The 18,542-nt window shown below is 41.3% G+C and overlaps 1 long non-coding RNA gene across 2 annotated transcripts; it reads right to left on the reverse strand.

Annotated features, from left to right (window-relative positions):
* Positions 1 to 1,740: 1,740 nt before the first annotated feature.
* On the reverse strand, positions 1,741 to 11,756 carry LOC128314779 (uncharacterized). Of its 2 annotated transcripts, XR_008296817.1 has the most exons (4): positions 7,477 to 11,756; positions 6,370 to 7,084; positions 3,846 to 3,977; positions 1,741 to 2,049 (listed from the first exon to the last, which is right to left on the reverse strand). It is a non-coding gene; the product is annotated as an uncharacterized LOC128314779 (long non-coding RNA). The 2 variants fall into 2 exon arrangements; XR_008296816.1 differs by having other exon boundaries at positions 6,370 to 11,756.
* Positions 11,757 to 18,542: the final 6,786 nt, after the last annotated feature.

The raw sequence follows: 18,542 nt of genomic DNA on the forward strand, positions 1-18,542 counted from the left end.
ACCTTGGTTTCAGACTTCTAGCTTCTAGAACTGTGAAAAAATATATTTTTTGGTGTTAAGCCACCATGTTTGTGTTAGTTTGTTATGGCAGCCCAAGCTGACTGTTTCTAGGATATGGTGATTAGTTGAGAGGCACTACAGCACAGAGAATAGGGCACAGTCTACAAATTGACCATTTGGGTTGGAGTTCCCATCCTGTTGCCACTTTTTCTCAATAAATTGTATGTGGTGATAACAGTGACACTGGCCCACTAGAGCTGCTATGACCTCTTAAGGAGTTGAATCAGTACAGAGTTCCCCATTATTACACCAAGAGTTTCCTTACAAAAGGTCTCTTGTGCAAGTTCTATCTTAATATACTGCCTCTCTGGTATTTTGCTGCTGAACCATTTTCTAGCCTACCATTTCCCAAATGGGGACTTGACTTGCATACACATTCCTTCTTCAAAACTTGCCTCAGTTTACCATATTTATATACCAGCATTGACTCTACCTCCTTTTTCCTCCCTAAGCTTTCTTTAATTGTTTGTGCTTAGAATCCCATGCAGTTACATGCAACCCTGTCATTGTTCTCTATGGATTAGCTCCTTATCCCTGAGGGAGGGGCCTGTGTTTATATCACTGTGCTGAGCACACAGTGGGAATGCACATGAAATATGAGGATAGTGAATCTTGGGCAGATAAACCCTATTCCCTGTGTTCTCAAAAGCCTAGGAAAGAGAAAGTGGAAGTAGGATTCAAGAGCCTGTACCTTACTCCCTGGAGAGAATCCCAAGGAGAAGTCAAGGCCACAATCCATCAATATAGATTTCATGCTCAGACAGCCTTATAGAGTTCTGGGATGCAGCATCATGCAGACAACAGATTGCTTCCCAGAGGTAATCACTACATGTGGGGCTTTTTTTTTTAAGTTTATTCATTTTGAGAGAAAAAGAACATGAGCTGGAGAGGGGCAGAGAGAGAGAGGGAGAGAGAAAGAATTCCAAGCAGGTTTTGCTCTGACAGTGTGGAGCCCAACATGGGACTCCATCTCACAAACCATGAGCCAAAATCAAGAGCCAGACTTTTAACCGACTGAGCCACCAAGATGTATGTGGGGCATTCTTTTCTTTTATGTAACTTACTGCACCCTGTAGGAAACTGAATTTGGAGAATCAAGAGATACATCTGAGCAGGCTACCAGGTCTCTCAGTTGTGTTCAGCACCACAAAGACATCATACAGTTTGGATCCTGTAAGGGCTCTTCCTGGCATTACATGAAGTATGGCTGTGACCACCCCTGAATTGTGAGGACACAGCCCTCTGGACTCCTGGTACACAAGCCTACCTCTTCCTTGGCATTTAGAATGAACTTCACAGATCACATCTGTCTGTATCCTTCATCCCAGACACATTCACCCTGAGTACATGTTGTGTTTCCCAGGTAAGAGAGAGTCCATTATACTTGGGATTTTACAAGCTGTGGGAAAGGAACTTTCTGAGCCCGAGTTGTTTATTTGAAAGCATTTTCCTTAGCAGTGGGCAATTAAGGGTCAACAGTGGAAACTGAGAATATTAGGAAAAAGGTGTGTTCTGGAGCAAGTGTGAGGGTATGGTTGAGTGACAAAGATGAGATTATAACAATTCTTAGAAATTCTGTCTCAATTTCCTTACTTGCTACTTGGGGTGAAGAAAGAACCCATTAGAGGAATGAGTAAGATTTTTTTAACCTAAAGTACTAACGAATGATTACACACATACTTAAGGAAGTATCAACAATTTAATTCTGCATTGTCTTGGGAATGCTGGGGAGGGGAGTCATCTGAGGACTCCAACCTTTTCAGGTTTGTAGGATTATGAGCTTGGTAACACTGGAAACTTCAAAGCAAGACTTGGAACAAGAAGGGATTATTCAAGATTGATGAGGTGATGAACATCAGCGGGGGTCTCCACCACTTTGTTCTACACAGTAGGTACGGATTTTTATGTTATTCAATATACTTATATTCTTCAAGTTGCAGGCAGTTTCAGTAGCACAACCCATGGCAAAAATCAAAAATATAGGGTTATCTGCCAAAAGAAAAATCCAGCAGTTAGTCTTTTTTCTCATCTTGTCTCCCCTTTTCAACTACATCCTATCCTATCTGCCTCTCTTGGAGAAGAAAAGGATCCTCAGGATGCCCCAGAATCCCCTTTTGTCTTCTGTGAAAGAAGCAACAACCACAGTTCCATCTCTGTCCAGGGACCAAGCCTATTTCCCTCTGCCTCCAGTATCTCCTCAATTTAAGAGGGATCCCAAAGGGTCCCCACCTGTCTCAGATGCATGGCTGAGACTGGAGCCCCTGTGTCCTGACTAGGGAAGAGATGGCTGGAAGAAAGGAAGAAGGCTGAGATCAGAACTCATGTATTCAGCTAAAAAGTCCCTGTGGTAGCAGTTATTTTCCTTACTTTTGTTTCTTGGGGGAAAACAGAGGGAAGCAATGCAGATCCCTTTTGAGATAAGGTCCCTTTTCCCCAAGGCAATGAGTTCAATAGTTGTTATCACTGTGGAACCTCATCACTTGTCTGTGCTTTCCTTGACAAGTTGGAGTAGAGAGACTGCCTCACTTTCAGCAGCCCCATTGTTCCCCTGTATCCTTCATGACATCCCATTTTCCTTACTCATCTCCAGTTCACCTATGCAAGGGCCCCTTCATGTGATAGTCCCAGGCTCTATCTCAAAGTCTTCTCAAAAAAAAGCATAACCTACTTCCATTCTCACCATACTCTCTCTCCCACCATTTAATAAGCTTTTAAAATGCCACTAATTTCATGAAACATTTTACATGATCAGTAAAGAAGTGACAATACCCTTTCTGCATGGTCCAATACTAGGTTAATTTCCCAATTTCTATCTGAATAGTACATGTCCTTCTTATTACGAATATATACTTTCCTCCTACTCAGGAAAATGGTAAAACCTTCTGCAGATTTCAGAATCACATAATTCAAAAATTAAGTGCTTAATCATGGAGTTTTGGTAATAGCAATAATGGTAGTGATGATGAAAACCAGAACTGAGGGGCCATCCTCTTCATAGCCAATAGCTCAAGGTCCATTCCAGCAGATCATGATATGACATGTTCCCAAGTCTCAAATTCTGCTATAGGAAGAAGTTGTGTACTCTTCTCCTCCCCTCTCCTGTGCTTTCTTCCCCTCTTCTCTCTTCTCCTGACAGATAGCTCCCTCTAAACCTTGTAGGGATAGCCAGTACTTGATCCTGTATCAGCCTTTGCTGTACATGGTGGTCAGTCTCTAGGATGTCCTGAAATAGCTCCCATCTCCTAGTATTTATATCCTTGTGTAGTCTTCTCCCATGTTGTACCAAAGTTGATCTATGCAACCAAGACGATATGACAGAAGTGAAGAAATGTCACTTCTGAGATTAGATTACTTTAAAACTGCAGTATCTCCTTCCTCCTTCCCTCTCCTCCTCTTCTCCCTCTCTCTATCATCACTTGTTCTGGGGGAAGCTAGCTGATACATGAGGACATCCAGGCAGCCCAGAGAGAGACCCATGTCAACAGGAACCAAGCCTGACAACCACATGGGTGATCTTCCAAGAGAGGATCTTCTGTCCTGGAGCAGGTCTTCTGTCCAAATGACCACAGGCCCTGCTGATGGCTAGATTACAACTTCATGAGAGATTCAGTCAGAAACACTCAGCTAAGCCACTCCCAGATTCCTGACCCACAGACACAATGAAATAATACATATTAATTATTTTAAACTGCCAAGTTTTGGACTAATGATGCAGCAATAGATAGCTAATACAGCTATACACTTTGATAAAATGAACACCAAAAACCCTGAGGATATATCCATACCTATGCCAATAACTTCCACATACTTTGTCTCTGTACCAGTGCAGGTAAGAAGAACTGGGTCACAGGAAATGTCATGCACATTGTAGCAGGCAGGACATTTAATTCCATTGGGTTTTGAGGACTTCCGAGGCACTAAATGAAGAAAGAAAATTTTCATTTTAAGGACAGGAAAAAAGGAGCTGAGAGCATTATTACCACCCACCCAAGATCATGGTTATTCCAGGATTCCTCTACCCAAAATCAAAATGATTTAAAATTAGGGTACCATGGAGGGTGCGGGGCGGGGGGGGGGGGGAAGTATTAAGTGGGAATATATAGCCAAAAATAATCTTACAGAAATCTGGTTTATCTGCTTCTTTCATGAGATGGCCCTCTCTGCCCTGGCTGAAGAAAAAAATGCTTACATAATAGAAGATAATTTGTGATTTAAAAACTACTATTGAAGAATTATATGGTTTCAGATTTCACATTTAAGACTTTAATATGTTTTTAGTTTATTTTTCTGTATGGTATAAAAGAGTGATCCAGTTTCATTCTTTTGCATGCAGCTGTCCAGTTTTCCCAGCACATTTTTTTGAGAGACTGCTTTTTCCCCATTGTAAATTCTTGCCTTCTTTGTCATAGATTAATTGACCACATAAGTGTGGGCTTATTTCTCAGCTGTCTATTCTGTTCCATTGATCTATGTGTCTGGGATTTTTGTTTTGTTTTGTTTTTTGGGTTTTTTTCTGTTTGTTTGCTTTGTTTTGTTTTTCTAGTACCATACTGTTTTGATCACTGCAGCTATGTAGTGTATCTTGAAATCTGGGATTATGATATTTCCAGCTTTATTTCTTCTCAAGATTGCTTTGGCTACTCAGAGTCTTTTGTGGTACAAATCTTAGTATTATTTGCTCTAGTTCTGTGAAAGATGTTGTGTTTTTATAGGGATTGCATATCTGTAGATTGCTTTGGGTAGTATGGACATTTTAACAATATTGGTTTCTTCCAGTCCATGAGCAAACATAGGAAATAATGTCTTTGACATCAGCTATAGAAACATTTTCTATATATGTCTCCTGAGCAAAGGAAACAAAAGCTAAAATAAACTTGGGACCTCACCAAAATTAAAAGCTTTTGCACAACAAAGAAAAGCATCAACAAAATAAACAAGCAACCTACTAAATGAGTGAAGATATTTGCGTATTATATATCCAATAAGGGGTTTATATTCAAAATATATAAAAAACTTATACAAGTCAATACCAAAAAAATCCACAAATAATCCAATTAAAAAATGAACAGGGGGCCTGAATAGACATTTTTCCAGAAAAGATACAGATGACCAACAGACACATAAAAAGATGCTCAACATTGCTAACATCAGGAAAATGCAAATTAAAACCATAATGAGATTTATACCTGTCAGAATGGCTAAAAATAAATAAATAAATAAATAAATAACGAGTATTGGTGAGGATGCAGAGAAAAAGGCATCTTCATGCACTGTTAGTGGGAATCTAAATTGATGCAGCCACTATGGAAAACAGTATGGAGGCTCCTCAAAAAATTAAGAATGGAATTACCATATGATGTAGTAATTTAGTTACTGGATATTTACCCAAAGGAAATAAAAACACTAATTTGAAAAGATATATGCCCCCTTATGCTTACTGTAGCTTTATTTACAATAGTCGAGAAATAGAAGAAACCCAAGTGTCCATGGACTGATGAACGGATAAAGAAAATGTAATACACACACGCACACACACACACATACACACACACACGGGGATATTACTAAGCCATAAAAAATAACGAGATCTTTACATTTGGAAAAATCTGAATGGGTACCTAGAGAGTAAATGCTCAGCGAAATAAGTCAGAGAAAGACAAATGCCATATAATTTCACTCATATAGGATTTAAGAAACAAAACAAATAAACAAAGGTAAAAGTAGAGACAAACAAGCAAAAAAACAAAAAGACAAATAAAATAAACTAATGGTTGTCAGAAAATAGGTGGGATGGGTGAAATAGGTAACAAGAATTAAGAATACACTTATACTATGAGCACTGAGCAAAGTATAGAATTGTTGAACCATTATATTGTACACCTGAAACTAATATAACACTGTATATTAATGTATACTTCAATTAAAAAATACTATTAAGGGACTGAGGAATTAAACAGCCAAGAACAAACTACTTTTCAAGTGGAATGGAAAAGCAAATAATTTAAACCTACAGACTCAGTAAATCCAGGACACATCCCAGCCATCCAGTTGTCATTCAGTCTTCCATGTTAAGGAAGGGCTTGTGCCTTTCCTTCTTGTGGTGGGATTTTGCTCATTGATTCTCACTTGCCAAATGAATGAGTGGGTAAATGAATGGGCAACTCTGTCCAGGTCTTGAGCCAAACCAGTAGGAAGCAGCTCAGAAGCAGAGACAGGTCGTAGGAAGGAACGTAGAAGGCAGAGACTTAAGGAAATGGATTGGGATAAAAAATGGGAGGGGAGGGAGAGCAGAGATGTGTTGGCACTCACCTTGGAAGTTCCCTTGGTTACAGAGCTCATCTTGGCAGCATTGGTGATTGTACACAAATGTTTGATTATCCCCCAGTGTTGCTGAGAACATCATTGGGACACAATTGCTTGAAGAACAACCTTTCTCTTCAACATATTGTAGGAGTTCCCCTGCACAGAACCAAACCCCAGAAGGAATTTCCCCTTTGAACCATACAGAGTGATGCCTAAATGGGCTGCCAGTATTGGATTCTTGCCTCAAATCCTTTTGTCTTTAGTCTTTCCCCTTCTTCAAGAGTCCTTCTGCATTGGTCCATGGTATAAACCAATGGAAGGATGGTTTGCAAGCATTTGTTACAATGGGAATGTCATATTTCAGTGGGGCTGATGAAGAACAGTGATTGCCCAGACTTTTTCCCAGAGTCTCCCACCCTGCCACTTCCCACCACCCCATAATGCCAGCCCCATATGGGTAGAATGCTACATTAGGAAGCAGGGTAAAATAGAAGGTGAGAGGGAAGTGAGGAACTCCATCAAGTTGCTAAAAGCAGCAACCTCCCTCACTCTAAGCACTTTCTCTGTCTCACATGACTAGCAGCATGGGGAGGGGCCTGGCACAGCATACCTTATGTCCTTAATTCTTGCTTGTATCTGTAGCAGCTTTGAGAGGCTTCACAAGTCGTCTCCATGTCAGCACTACATGCATTAAGAGAGCAGCTTGTACATTTATAACTCTCTGTGAAATGGATATAAAATTTGTTTAGAAAGTAATTCAGGAATGAAAACTGTCAGGAATCATAGTTTATGCTTCCAATAGCCAAACATATCTGAGAGCCAAGATACGATGTTACCCACGATACCCATGTTACCCATGATACCATGTGGGACCTAATGGGCTCACTTGGCCCATAGTCCCTCCCTGATGGCCACATCTTGCCCCTTAGTGCTCAGGCTCAGTCCCTTTCAACTGCCCATTGCTCTAGATGCTTAATCAGGGTTCCCAACCTTGCAGAGCTCATCACTACTCGAGAAACCGGACCTTGTCTCTCCCAAGTTGGTTTATTTTCTGTATTGTCTACCTTACTCTTCCAGTTTTGGGGAGAAAGAGGCCATTTTTTTCATTCTTACCCACAATGCTAGAAACCAAGGCAGCAAGGACACAGGTGGTAAGGAGACTCTTCAGGGCTGAATATGTAGACGTGGTAGCCCTGCAAAAGGCTTAAGTGAGAGGAGAAATGTCAGGACCATGGAGCCCAGGTCTCTTGTCTAGCAACCCAAGACCTGGATAGAGTTGCCCATTCATTTATCCACTCCTTCACTTGGCAAGTGAGAATTTGTCAAACCCTGGTTTTATGACAGATATGCCTCTTGTTGGAATGCAAAGATGAAAAAGATGTCTTTGTTATCAAAGGGCCTCCCTTCCCTAGAAAGAATTCACAAAGAGGATTTCTTTCTTTGCATGGATGTGGAAGGTATTGGAGCTCTTTCTAAAGCTGAAGTAGGAGGATTTGGCCAAGATGCAGAAGTCACAGATAGCAGCTCTCCATGTGCTAGAAAATTCTGAGCCTGCCATATTCTGAGGCAAATATCCCCTTAACCAAGATCCCTGATTTCTTGATTCCAAAGTCACCTTCCTACAAAGAGCCATATCCAACTATATTTGTTACTTGCCAGGCCCAAGACACCTTGATTGTCTACCAAAATGGCAGAGCCAGGATTTTCAGATCCTGTCATTCTAACCTTACATCATCAATGCTCCTTTCCAAAAGCCCATTTGAATTTTGCCAATTTAGGAAGGAAATCCAAATTCCCTGCCCCACATTCCACCTACCTTCAAATTTATCCTCCTAGGAGCCTGAGGAAAAGCCTGGAAGATCACTGTTTAAAGACTAGGGAGGGGTGCCTGGGTGGCTCAGTCGGTTAAGCGTCCGACTTCAGCCAGGTCACGATCTCTCGGTCCATGAGTTCGAGCCCCGCGTCAGGCTCTGGACTAATGGCTCAGAGCCTGGAGCCTATTTCCGATTCTGTGTCTTCCTCTCTCTCTGCCCCTCCCCTGTTCATGCTCTGTCTCTCTCTGTCCCAAAAATAAATAAACGTTGAAAAAAAAATTAAAGACTAGGGAGCGGTTGGAGGTCACCTACCTTTTCCTTCCTGAAAACAGGTTTTCAGGAAATGACAAAACCTAATTTCACACTCTGAATTCCAGGTCTCATTTTCTATAAGTAACCATGAGCTACTTTGTCTCAGAGACAAAAACATATAAATGAAGCCTGTCCAAGAATCACCTTCAACTTCAATCCAAGTTTCTCCTGCTCGGCCTTTGTCACAACCTCAAGATGAAAGATTAAAATGTTATGTGTTTCTTTCTTTAAAGAGATGAAAAAGGCTATTTTGCAGAGAGCCTGGCTTAACACAATGACAACAGGTTTTGAAGCAAGGCATTTCCCAGCTCTGTGGCCAAGTGTTGTGTGAACCTGGGCACAAGGTTTCACTATTCAGAGCCTCAGTTTCCTACTCTGCAGGGAAATAGTGATGCCTGCTTTGCAGGGTGGAAGTGTAGGCTTAAGGAGAGTGTGAAATGACCATCACTGTGTAAACACAATGGACTTTGCCTCTGTCCACATCAGAAACGTGTAAACAAAAACGTGCAGGTGTTGTTTGAATTTGAAAGAACAAGAGACAATGGGCCTGTGGACTTGTTTAAATGTTGTATGTATGTCAATGTGGATATGAACGTCTGAGAACCAAATCATAAGACAAGTGCATTCCATGTTTTTCCCTCTGCCATCTCAACCCACCAGACATCTGACAGATGAACAGACACCCAAAAGCTCCCAGAGGTTTAGACTATGGGTCTGAGAGGTGCAATACAGGGTCCTCTCATGCGTGGATAGGAAGAAACATTGCATCTTTCTTTCCCTATCCTGTAACTGAAATGTAGTTTTTCTTTCCAAAAATGGAGTCCACAAACCACAGAAAAACCACCAACCCTTATAAATTATTGAGGTTTTCCCATCATGTGACATCTGCAGATATATTCTTTGCCCTCATCAAGTACTTTCAGATTATGTCCTTATCAGTCCCCTGCAAGGGCCTGGTGACTGATGCATTCATAAAGAACCACATCTGTTCTATTCCGTACATTAGAGGAGTTTTCTAAGTGTATTCAATACAATTGTAATTTTATAAGGTTTGATTTTTCTCATGAGAAGGGGTTCATAGGTTCTACCATCCTTCCTGGGTCACATATTATGGGACCCAGTGTTGCCACCCCACTTCTGTAAATAGCAAAAGCACCAACTTCCTCTCAAACAGAACTTTGTATCCATGTCTCCAGGTCCATGAGGGAAGTATGGCCCAAGGCTATACATTTATAGTTCTCAGCCCTTTCTCCTAGTACTACCTGCCCATGAACTCCTGACCAGCTGAGGTGGCTGGAGATACAGGTGGTTTCTGGCAGGGGTATGAGGCCAGGAGGTCAAACATACAGTGTGGACTTGGTCAAGATGTTCTCTAGTTTAATCCAACTATCTGTTGTCATCTAATGACACTAGTCATCCATCCCACCTGACTCACGGCATGCATGGTCTAAGACTTGAAGTGCAGGCTAGGCTCAGGAAATGATGTTCAGATGGAATGAGCCAGGTTTGTCTTCACTGATGGAGAGCTGTGAAGCCATCACTCGTCTACATGGAGTATAGAACATTAACATAGGGGCTGGGACCACCCAACTCTGTGCCAACTTCCTGCCTCTCAGGGCAGGTCCTCAGTAAGCCCTTCAGGGCTGCGGTTACTACAGGGAGGCTGCCAGAGTGCCACCCAGAGGACACCATTCCTGGAGGAAAGAGAAATAGTGAGAACACCTAAAGCATGGGAGTGTCTGAGGTTATGCCTTTTAGTTATGTCTCCCACCCACCTTCTACCTTCAGAAGTTCCCCCACAGAACCCCTTGCAGTGACCCCACTCTCTTAGATCAGTTTTGCTTATTCTTGTAACCAGAAACAACATTCTGTACCATGTCTGAAATAAAAACCATGTCATGAGGAATTATCCCCATCCCGTCAGCCCAATTCCTGGTCACAGTTCTGAGAAGAACCCGCTCTTTTTTCTCCCTGACATTGCCTGAGGGACAATGGGAAGGGAATAGAGAGGACTGTGGCTAAGCACACACACCTGGGAACCACTCACCGGCTTCTCTGGCTATCCATTCTCCCTCTGTAAAGTAGGGATAAGAACTGACCCCACTTCATAGATTTCTTTTCTGTGAGAGTAACGTGAGTCTATCTATACTCTCTGAGAAAAGCTCCTAACATCAGCACCAACTAGCATCTCTGTGTTCATGTCTTTACTTTGGAAGATAAGGTAGCATTCCATATGGAGCATTTGCTTCCTAACTAGGTTTCTGGACTGTTCCAGGGATCAAAGACTCCATACCCAGACCAGCTGGATACTGGGCTATAGAGCAGCCTCTCACAAGGCCAGTCAGGAGAGGTGGCAGCCCCTTTCTATAGACATACAGTGGTCTTTCCCTGTGTCCTGAGACAACTTTAGGCTAGAAGAGAATCTTGGATGAACCCTAAGAAGTCTCTTCTTGGAATGGAGTCCTTCTCTTGTGAGACTTCCTCTGGTCAGAGGAATCTGACACCTGATCCATGAGTCTTCAGTGGGTTGAGTTAAATTGGGGGCAGTGGTATGCCCATCACAGGAAGTACCTAATATGCCAGGAAGCCAGGGCTGAGCCCCATGATGACTGGGTAAAGTGCCAATGTTCATACAGAATTCATAGACGGAGCCTCTCTTCCCTTATAAGTCTGAGCACTCAAAAAGGGAATGGGCACAGTTACCATGCCTCATTCATAATAGTGGACCCCAATAGAGGGCTGGAAAGGAGTGGAAGAAGGAACAGAGCAATGTGGACCAGCCTAGTCAGAGCAGCTGATCCAGGTTGGGGAGACCCTCTCTCTTCTGAGCCCAAAATAACATCCTTTTTGTTCAGCCAGGGTCTAGCACCCAGTCCCTGGTCAAGGCTTTGCGATTTGGGTCAGAAATGCCCTGGGCAAGTGGAGACAGAAGCAACAGAAGGATGGGGCTTCTGACAACAGAAGGTACAGGGAGAATGAGTAGGCATTGTTTCAGGAAAAGGAACAGATTTAGGACAAAGCAAACATCCTGTCCATGCTCCTTGTTTCTAGGTATTCTGTGCTACTTGAGAACATTGGATGTAACCAGAAGGCATAGGACATCTCCTCACCTCTCTTGATCCTATTTTAGCGTGTGATGCCTCAGAGGTTTATTTGCTGCAGTGTGTGACCTTCTATGGAGAATTACTCCCTGGACCCAGGCCTACTTTACTCCCTGACTACTGTATTTGGTCAGGCAGTATGGACATGGTGTGGGCACAGAAATGAAGAAAACTTGGCAGTAACTTGAAGTAACTTGGCAGGAACCACAGGGCAAATGGCAACTAGGTCAGACCCAATATCCCATACATGGGAGGCCATTGTCATGGTCAAATGAAATGTAAACACAACACTCAGCCGCTGAATGATCTCACTGGCCTGCCCTTCCTCACCTTTACTGCCTTCATTCTCAGTTTTTATTCTCTGGCTTCTCCTTTTCTCAGTTTTTGGGGACCTCCAAGGTGCCATCTGCTATCTTGATTAAAAAAAAAACAAACTAAAGAATGCATTAAGGGCTCAGAGAGGAGGCCAGCTTTGTGGAGCAGCTGGCACCTACTAAGAGATAAAGTGAAAGTTTCCACACAGTCAACATTCCAGCCAGAGAGTGGAGGACAGAGAGGTCTAGCACTGCCACCTGGGGCCTATTTGACTTTGTACTTACTGGAGTCATCCAGGGTACTTTGTCACTTATGTTTCTTTTGGTGCCAAGAGGACTGTCCTTAGGACCCCTACCTCTGCCTGCTGGCCATGATGTTAGAACGCCCATTTCCTGGTCACACAGCTGGTCATGAGTAGGGTAGGAATGGGAGGCCCAAGTACAGGTGTAACTCATCCCTCACCACTCCCTGAGGAGTACAGTATTGAGAGAGGTCAGAGACCACCTTACTCCCTGGTCTAAAGGCTTCCAGGGCCAATGTGGGCTTTCATCCTCATTCTGCTGTATGACCCTTGTCTAGTGACTCAAACTCTCCTTCCTCAGTTTCCCCAGTTATAAAATGAGGATAAGATGGGAGTAATCACATGGAGTAGTTGTAAGGTTTTTCATGAGTTAACATATATATAGCGCTTAGAGCAAACAGTGCCTGGCCCAAGTAAGCTCTCACCAAGAATTGCTGCCGTTGTTATCATTTATTATCAACTGTGTGCCTGCATTTCTAGGCAACAGTGAATGGGCACAGACCTTATCTGCAAAGAGGGAACAGGTGTAGAGGCCCCCTAGATATGAGGAGAATGCTCACCCAGCCCAAGCATTACACATGGTTGGCTAAGCTTGGTGCATTCTGGGTGGGGGGCAGGAGACAGAGAGAGACATGGACCCAACTGGACCAAATTCCTGCTTTCAGGTGCCATGTTCCTGGGACAGCACCAGCATAAAGCATGTGCATATAGGGCCCCTGAGTCAGAAACTCTATTAATTTCCCACAAGTGGAAGGAGCAGTGAGCCTTACCTGGGGTCCATGAAGCCTAATGAGGCCCTCCACCATAAAGGAATCAAGAAGGCACCCAGGAAAGTTTCTGTCCACTGTGAGCCCAAGAATGTCCAGTGGCCAGGATGAGATGCAGGCAGCACTGAGACCAGACAGCCTCTGGGGGGAGGCCAGAGTTAACCCAGGAGGGGATAGTGTCACCTTCATCATCCAGGATGTAAATCTATGGTTTCCTCATCTGGGTGAAGTGGTTGAAGTGGGGACTCTTGTGGGTGGAGGTACCTTTGGGCCAGATGCAAGAGCTTAGAGAGTGCAGACGGCAGAGCCAGACTCCGGTGAAGCATTGTGGGGACAGTGTGGTCTGCAAAAGGCTTTGCCCCATCTCCACAGTCCTCCCTCATCTACCATTTTTCTTTCTCTCCTTTTATGACTCAGGCATATGGGGATTCACCTGCAGGTTCTAAACAATGGCCTCTACTCCTCAGAAACTGAAAGCCAAGTATTAACACGTTACATTCAGGTCAAGGCAGAGACCAAGTTCTAAAGGGTTTCACTTTTGTTCAAACCCTTTGATCATGTAAATATTAACACTTATATTTTTCCTAACAGTTTGTGAGATATATATATTTTTTCATATATATGATATATATTTTTCATATATAAAGATATGAATCTTTTTTCATATTACTGTTATATGGCTCAGCATTTATTGCTTAACATTCAATTTGGGAGAACTTTTTTTCTCATTAAAATACTTTTTTAATTTAATTTCAAGTTAGTTAACATATAGTGTAGTATTGACTTCAGGAGTAGAATTTAGTGATTCATCACTTTCATATAACACCCAGTGTGCATCCCAACAATTGCCTTCCTTAATGCCCATCACCCATTTAGCCCATCCCCCCATCCACTTCCCTCCAACAACCCTCAGTTTGCTCTCTGTATTTAAGAACCTCTTATGGTTTGTCTCTCCCTCTGTTTTTATTTTTTCCTTTTCTTCCCCTGTGTTCATCTGTTTTGTTTCTTAAATTCCACATATGAGTGAAATCACATGATATTTGTCTTTCTCTGACTGACTTATTTCACTTAGCATAATACACTCAAATTCCATCCACTGTGTTGCAAATGGCAAGATTTCATTCTTTTTGATCACTGAGTAATATTCCATTGTATGTATGTACCATTTTTTCTTTATCCATTCATCAGTCGATGGATATTTAGGCTCTTTCCATAATTTGGCTATTGTTGATATTGCTGCTATAAACATTGGGGTGCATTACCCCCTTTGAATCAGCACCTTTGTATCCTTTGTATAGTTACCTAGTAGTGCAATTGCTGGATCATAGAGGATTTCTATGTCTAAATTTTTGAGGAACCTCCATACTGTTTTCCAGAGTGGCTGCACTAGTTTTCATTGCCACCAACAATGTACAATGGTTTCCCTTTATCCACATTTGCACCAATATCTGTTGTTTCTTGGATTGTTAACTTTAGCCATTCTGACAGGTGTAAGTTGGCATCTCATTGTGGTTTTGATTTGTATTTCCCTGATGCAGAGTGATGTTGAGCACATTTTCATGTGTATCTTAGCCATCTGGATATCTTCTTTGGAAAAGTGTCTATTCATGTCTTCTTCCCCTTCACTAGACTATTTGGGTTTTAATTGTTACATAGACAAATCTTGTACCTCCCTTTCTGTGAGCTCCATGTGGTGGGATTTCCATCTACTTTGTTTACTCTTGCGCTCTCAGCACTTTTAATGCTAGTAGCTAGTCCTAGTTGGTGAATGATTGTTCTTTTTTTTTTTTAAATTTTTAATTTTTTTTTTTAATTTACATCCAAGTTAGTTACTATATAGTGCAACAATGATTTCAGGGGTAGATTCCTTAATGCCCCTTGCCCATTTAGCCCATCTCCCCTCCCACAACCCCTCCAGTAACCCTCTGTTTTTTCTCTATATTTAAGAGTCTCTTATGTTTTGTCACCCTCCTTGTTTTTATATTATTTTTGCTTCCCTTTCCTTGTGTTTATCTGTTCTGTGTCTTAAAGTCCTCATATATTTGTCTTTCTCTGACTACTTTTGCTTAGCATAATACTCTCTAGTTCCATCCATGTAGTTGCAAATGGCAAGATTTCATTCTTTTTTTATTGTGTGTGTGTATATATATATATATATATATATACCACATCTTCTTTATCCATTTATCTATTGATGGACATTTGGTCTCTTTCTACTCTTTCCATACTTTGGCTATTGTTGATAGTGCTGCTACAAACATTGGGGTGTATGTGCGCCTTCGAAACAGCATAACTGTATCCCTTGTATGAATACCTAGTAGTGCAATTCCTGGGTCGTAGGGTAGTTCTATTTTCAATTTTTTGAGGAACCTCCATACTGTTTGCCAGAGTGGCTACACAGTTTGCATTCCCACCAGCAGTGAAAAAGACATCCTCTTTCTCTGCATCCTCGCCAACGTCTCTTGTTGCCTGAGTTGTTAATGTTAGCCATTCTGACGGGTGTGAGGTGGTATCTCATTGTGGTTTTGATTTATACTTCCCTGATGATGAGTGATGTTGAGCATTTTTTCATGTGTCAGTTGGCCATCTGGATGTCTTCTTTGGAGAAGTGTCTAGGTGAATGATTGTTCTTGATCTAAGAACACCATTTTTTTTTAAAGAAAATATTTCATACCTCTTATATAACTTTTAAAATGTATGGGAAACAACATGTGATGATAGAATTCACCTTTACGGGCCACATTTCTTGAGTTTAGCCCCCTTTTCTTTGTGCTTTAATATACTTTGATATTTCTCTAAAAGAAGTATAAAATACAATCAGTATCCTGAATCAAAGGAGCTGATATTACTTCTTTGGCATTCTAAGTAGACTTTTGACTAACTAGAACCTGGGCTGCACCCACTGTAGACATGACCCAGGCTTCCACTTAACCTGACAGCATCATAAACACAGAGCTGCTCAGCTCCAAAGTACTCCATGGCCATCTCCAGCCTGAACTTCCTCAGGAAACACCTTTCCACACCTCTGATAGCTAGGTTTCTCATATGGTGAAGCAAACACACAAATATAAAATCAATCTCCTTTATTTGGATTCTGGAATATCTAAACAAGCAGGTGCCACCCAATTCCTGATGGACTCCAAAAAACCTCAGATACTGCATAGGAAGACCTCCTTCCACAGAGATATAAATAAGCAGAGGCAACACACACTTCCACTAGCATTCACACACAGGCACATTCACACTCAAATATTCATATACATTTAGAAGATAAAATAGAGAGAAGTACTTGAGGAAGTCAGGGCAAATGGGCCTTATGAAACAGGAAAACTTCATGAAATAAGAAAAAAACCAAAAGCAATAATGAGGTGTAGAAATTGTTTAAAATATATATAGGGAGGGCACATTTTGGGATGAGCGCTGGGTGTTGTATGGAAACAAATTTGACAATAAATTTCATATTAAAAAATATATATATATGTATATATATATATATATATATATATACATATATATATATAGGAAAGAGGGTGAGATGAAGTATGGGAGCAGAGGGTTGAGAGCAAGGGGTGTGGGAACAGAGGGAAGGAAATAGATATCAGGATCACCAACCTCACCTCACTATCATTCTTGACCACACCACCAGCAAAGTGATTGGGAACAAGGAAAATGCTTGTCTGAAAACATAAATATTTCCACCAAAGCTAGTATTGCCCACTGAACGAATAGGTCCAATCAGGTAAGGTGTAAATTGTCCAAAACACCAAGTCAATTTTCAGGTTTCATGTGTCCTAAACAAAATGTCCTAAAGCACCTGAGGTTGTGGTAGCCAGAAGCACGTTACAGGTGACAATATCCTAGATACCCTTCAGGAGAGTAACCTATTTATGGAATAAACCCAAATGTCTCAATTGACTTTGAAATTTCTGGTCTACAAAATCACATACATTCTCTTAACCTGAACTTGTAGTCCCAGAATGCTGAACACTATAGATGAGAAGGAAATAGAAAAATGGAAGTAGAACTTGAATGTGCAACATCAGTGATAAACAACTACAAAGTGGTCAGTCCTGTGGTGAATTTTTTTTTCTCAACATGAGCCATAGGCAACACCATTTCAAGTTCTCTGATGCATTAATAGTTTTAGAATGTTCAGTACTATAATCTGGATTTCAAAGGAATCTAGCCTTTGAAATTCCAGATTCAATCCCATTATAGTAACCTCAGCCCCAAATATCTCAACTAGCCATAATTTCCCTACATATTTGTACATAGATGGTGTCCCTCCATCTGTATTACCAGTCTGCAAGGTAATTTGACCTCTATTCAGCACAGCTGTGTAGATCTAGCAGCATTCTAGCTGGTGTTTCAGTTTAATCTCATGCACTTCAACAAGCCCATCCACTTTCCAGGCTTGTCCTGCATCTAACCCAGCAATCCAACAGCCAGAGCAGCAAGGCCACCAACTCACTAGTCCACAACTACCAACAGTTTATCCATCTGGTAGCTCACAGTCATCATGTATTAGCCAATATAGCATTCAGAATATTTCAACAGAACCTCAAAAAACTAATTGAAATCAAACTTAAACCCCCACTGAGAAATATTTCTTCAAAATAGCATTTACCCGGCTTTGAACCTCCAGCACCTCCTCCTTCATTAACAGCCAAACTATAATAGAAATCAGTGCATGATTACATGTCCCCCAAATACTAATGCGGCAATGTCCTACAGTGAACATAGTATATATATATATCAAAGACACCAAGAAGATGAACAAATCATGCAGAATCAGCCTTCATTTCTCATATCTACAAATCTTGGAGCATCTGCTGCCTCCAAAAATATGACCAGGCAAGTGATTATATACTCCGCCTTTATTGGTTACCACTCTGCCAAATATAAAGTAATAGGCAACAGCTCTGCAAAGTCTCCTCAAGCAGTGGTCTTTCATCTCAACAAAATATCCATTCAAAATTTTCAGGTATATAATCTAAAATTTCACTAAATGGGTGTTGTCATTTTTTGAACTTTCAAATCTCCTAACCTTCCTGACTGTTGTATAGACATAGTGCATTCAGCAGCTCATGGATCCAACTTTCAAACATGAGAATAGAATAACAGAAGTGTAGAGAGTGAGCATTATTGGTTGTTATAGGCTGAATTATGTTTTCTAAAAAATCAGATTCTGAAGACCTAAACTCATTGCTGATTACCCCAAAATATGACTATATTTGGAGATAGGGCTTTTAAAAGGATAATTAGGTTAAAATGAGGTCATTAGTGAGGCCCCTAATTCAATATGACTGGTGTCCTTATAAGAAGAAGAGATTAGGACACAGTCATAGACAGAGAGAAGATCATATGATGATACAAGGAGAGCGGTCTCAGAAGAAAGGAACTGTCCAATCAGTTCTTTGATCTCACATTTCTAGTTTATGGTACTTTACTATGGCAGCCCTAGCAAACTAATACATTGGTAGATTTAAAAAAAGAAGAAGAATAGAATAGCTTCAAAGAGAACTTAAGATTTTAAAAAAGTTCTGAATAAGCTAAAATCTAGAGTCAA

Source organism: Acinonyx jubatus, chromosome A1 (genome assembly GCF_027475565.1).
Source record: "Acinonyx jubatus isolate Ajub_Pintada_27869175 chromosome A1, VMU_Ajub_asm_v1.0, whole genome shotgun sequence".
NCBI lineage: Eukaryota > Metazoa > Chordata > Mammalia > Carnivora > Felidae > Acinonyx > Acinonyx jubatus.